Source organism: Lolium rigidum, chromosome 6, assembly GCF_022539505.1.
Source record: "Lolium rigidum isolate FL_2022 chromosome 6, APGP_CSIRO_Lrig_0.1, whole genome shotgun sequence".
NCBI classification, from domain to species: Eukaryota; Viridiplantae; Streptophyta; class Magnoliopsida; order Poales; family Poaceae; genus Lolium; species Lolium rigidum.
The window spans coordinates 31234985-31239616 of NC_061513.1; the positions used below are offsets into that span (position 1 = coordinate 31234985).

The 4632-nt window shown below is 38.5% G+C and overlaps 1 long non-coding RNA gene across 1 annotated transcript; it reads right to left on the reverse strand.

Moving 5' to 3' along the window:
* Positions 1-2541: 2541 nt before the first annotated feature.
* LOC124659048 lies at positions 2542-4333 on the reverse strand. Its single transcript, XR_006989428.1, has 4 exons — positions 4234-4333; positions 3539-3604; positions 3028-3094; positions 2542-2633 (listed from the first exon to the last, which is right to left on the reverse strand). It is a non-coding gene; the product is annotated as an uncharacterized LOC124659048 (long non-coding RNA).
* Positions 4334-4632: the final 299 nt, after the last annotated feature.

The window sequence follows — 4632 nt, forward strand, 5'->3', positions numbered from 1 at the left end:
TCTCATTATAATGACAGATGCCATGGTATATGGCCACGACAGGCTAGTTGACTTGAAAGGCCTGAATGTCCATACATGATAGTCCATCTTCTGAAGGAGCTTTTAAATGTCATATTGTAATTGCACCCATTACACATGAAGGACTCCATGCGGAAATTGAATTTAAAAAAATTCTTCAACTTACTTTATTGATTTCAAAACAGGGTGCAAATGGTGTAAGCATGATACTCTCTCAGTGGTTCCTCTAAAGAATGATAAATTGTGTACCTAAAGATGATTTTTGAGGATATTTCAAAAGGATTTTTTTTTGATTAAACAGTGGGAAATGCTTATACATATCGCAAAAAAAATATTTGCATGATATTTACAGCAACATTGTACAAGATTTTTTTTGAGAACACAGTACAACGCAGACGCTCACAAACACGCACGTACAAACACCCCTATAAACGCACGCACGCACACCCTACCCCTATGAGCACCTCCGAGAGACTGAGCTGGCATATCTTGAGGTTGACGAAGTCACCACTGGCGTCTCGCTGTTGACGGGCACGTCACCTACCACTGAAAGCATAGCGCCGGTTAAATCCTGGAATAAATCCAGGTAAATATCATGTTACAAGATTGAAAGAAGGTATATCTATGTTTGTTCCTACAATATTTTGAAAATTTTATTGTTCCTCACTATCCAAATACTCCATGCTGCCAGAATCATTTTCTCCATATGAAATGGCATTGATACTAAGTTTATTTTCAATATCAAATAAAGCTTAATTAACTGATAACTTTTTCTCTAAGGGCAGACAAAATACCAGCATTGATTAGCAAAGAGGCAATTCCAGAATAAGTGATACGAATTTCTTCATGAGAACATTGCTTGACTACACAGTTGTATGACTGCACTTAAAATTTTATCTGGCTAATAAATTCATTGTGTTTAATCTATCAGGTAATAATAGCTAGAAGAAGAATTTTTGTTTGGACTGGCATGATGATTTCCAAATCCATGAGAAATGTGGAATTGCATGATGATGGAAAATCATAGGGCTGAGATGAATTTCCCCAGAAATAATTTCACTTGTCTTGGTTTCCTTGTTATGTCCTTTGAACAACAATTGTGCAGTAATCAATCTTCAAGTTGCGGGAATTCTCCTTAAGCTCTTGCAAATAATGGCACGTGAAATAGATCTTCAAGGAACTCTCTGTGAACTTCTTAATGATAGTATTTTTTTTCTTGATAGAAGCTACTAGACATGGCGTTTTTGTATGAAGACACCTCTCTTGCTAAATGTCAATCCAGAATAAAAGCAGAATTTTCATCTCCCAAATACCATTTGACGATTGACTTGTAAGTGTCTACCAACTTTCGATGAGCTTTCCACCATTAGGATTGTTCATTATGTTGGCCAGGCAACTTTTCGTTTGCATGATAAGAGCTCCATACTAGATTTACCCATAGAATGTCATGCCTAATTTTTTTTGCAGATTCTTCAGTAAGAGTGCATTAGTCTATACTTCAAGATTTAGAACACCAAATCCTCCTTGATTCTTAGGTCTGCATATGTTTGTCCATACCATCAGTGCGGACCCTTTTGATTTCTCATCATCTATTTTTCCCTCCATATGCAGCGTCTCGTATACTTAATTACATGTTTCTAGTTACTTGAACATCCAGACAACACATGAAGAAAACTGGTATGGAATGCCAATACTGACACGACCATCAACAATTTGCCTCCATAATTCGGAATATTTGCAATACCACATAGTCCCCTTTCCGGCTGAATTGCACATAATTTTACGGTTCAGCTGGCATATCGGCACATGCATTTTCATTTCCTATTATATGACTTGCACGTTTGAATGTGTTCATTTGCACATGCAATTTTGTTTTTTTACAAGTGCACATGCAATTGTTGGTACAGACATTTCACGTAGACGCAAACTAAGGGAGAGACGGGATGCCACTTACTGACAACGTGTACCATTGTATGCGTGCAGTTTGCATGGACAATACGATGAGGATTTGGACGGACGGTTAACTTGACAAGCAACACTGTTTGGCCGAAAAAAGAAGTCACACACACTGCTCATTGTCGCGCCTCTCACGTACATCATCGCCCAAGTAGCTACGGAGTACCTGTCAAAAACATGCTAGCTGCCTAGCTCTACCAACCAAATCGATCAAGCTGATGACAGATTTTCTTCTTCAACCTAATTGGTTAACTCGACAGATGATGGCCAATCGATCACGTCGTCATCAAGCAAACTAAATCACGCTACATCTATAAACTAGATAACACCCCGCGCGTTGCTGCGGGAACATATAATTATACACTCAACAAATATTTACAGAAGTAAAATCAACGCCAAGGTTTCCAGTAGATAATTAGAGAAAATTATTCACCTGGTTACCTTGTTCATTCAGCAACGAATTTCATATATGATAATATGATAGGAGAGTATGAGTACAAACAGACAATACTAAAACTTGCAGAACCATTGTCCTACTTGAGTCAACGCGACAAATAGACACTTGAACAGATATCATTTTGCTTCATTCTATAAAATATGGCACGCGTTTTGCATGCTCTCGAAAAAAAGATGTTCATCAATATTGATGTTCTTGCTAGCTGTAAAAGAACACAAAGGCATATTAAATTTATAATCAGTAGGCAGCAACAAATAATTAACCTATACTGGGACTAATGGAAAAGTAACAATGTCAGAATTTTGTAGCAGTTATAATCAATATAGAGTTAATCCCTATCATAGTTTAATCCACATAATATGATAACAGGTAGGATAGTGTCAAATCATATAGATGGCAAAAGAGAAAACGTGAGAAGAAAATAGAGGCAGCAAGAGTTCACCATCTTCTTTTTAAAAACACTCACTAGCTAGCTTGCCAAGAATAGTGCCTGTCAACTGCTTGATACCAAAATAATCTTAAACTGTAACCACATAAAGTGATTGGAAGATGTGGACTCAAGAAACAAATAATTGAAGTTCAAAGCATTGCCTGACCTTCTTGGATAAAATTCCTTCTGGATAAGAAAGAAAGCAGTGAGTCTATTGATAACCGCTTCATGATCTGCTAATGCACGAAGCAAATAAGAGAAAGAAGATCATAGATTAATGGACAAACAGAACATGTCTGCGTGTGCATATCGACAATTGAATTCTCGAGTTTAATTCATTGAATTGTCAGATAAAGGAAAGCAAAAAAGAATGCTTGGAATATCCACGACATTAAAAATATAAAAAAGAGAAATAAAAGATTGCACGGCCAATTAAATAAGGGAAACCTTTTTGGAACTCGACAGGCTTAGATTTAGTACTGCACATACTAAAATATACTCATATGTTCATGCACTTAATTTCAGTGGAGGAGACAGAGCAATAAAACTGTGATATCAAGTATATTAAATCTCTAAATTTTGTATTATTTCCTGAATTTATACATCAATTTGTGTGTGTGTGTGTTTTTAAGGTTTTTCTCAAAACCTGTGTAGTCAATTGACTACAGAGACTTAACGTGGCTCCGGCACTGCTTAATTTAACCAAACAAACGCCAAGAACGGGATCAACTGCCACAGCATATCTGCATCCATAACAGGAGTAAGCCTGTGCCATAATTGTACAAATGAAAAGCATTGTTGCAGACGTTTGTTCACAAAACAAAGATTAGACCGTCACGGGCCTAAGAAGTGATGAACTACTTTGGAAATCTGAAAATGTACAGCACAGCAGAAAGAGCACGGAGACGCTTGTACTGAAGAGGAAGAAACCAAGATAAAACAGTAGGTATCCCCGCTAAGTGCCAAAGTGAACTATGAAGTCTCTTCGCTTATATGCTCAATGTCAATACCAGCTGCAAGCTCTTTCAGTTATAAACTTAGAGAGCCCTGGTTCGGAGGCTTCATCTTGTGTCCTAACTCTTTATGTATAATAGATTTTTTTTATGAGATAATGACTCAATTTTTCAGTGTAAATTTGCCATAGCGAGTTACGCAGCGATGGCTGACAAAGCCTGGAAGCCCGCATGTTAGTTTTCTGTTCTATCTGTTTCCTACTTCCTTCTTCATGTCTACTTATGATTCAGAGATCGAACCAAACTGTAGTATACAAAATCATAGAAAATCATCTTTTACTAAACGAAGATAGGACAGAAATAATCAAATAGGAAACTCAGTACATGGCGACAGGAGTTTGGGAGAAATCTTTACTGACCCGATCTAGAGAGCAGGCTGGATCGCCGACACTGGTAAGAGCTCGAGATTAGTTCAGTCCAGCGCGCCCGTACTGCCCGGACAGTGGATGATACAGGCCAGCGAATCCTTTCCATCGAGCGCAAATCTGCTAAATCAGAAATACCAGTGGAATGGAAGCTCATCGACAGTTCCAATAGGGATTCTACAAAAGGAAGGAGGAAGAAGAATGGAGAGGGGAAGGCAGGGGAAGGCAGGAGGAAGAAGAATGGAGAGGGGTAGCTGCCGGCGTTCGAGCAGCTGCCCGTGTTGGGTGTAGCGGCGTAGTTTGGCCGGATTGTTGTGGGGATGGACAACACCATCGCGTGCCTTTAAGACGGCGACGGATGAAATTTTCGGAGCAGTTTCTATTGCCTTGAAG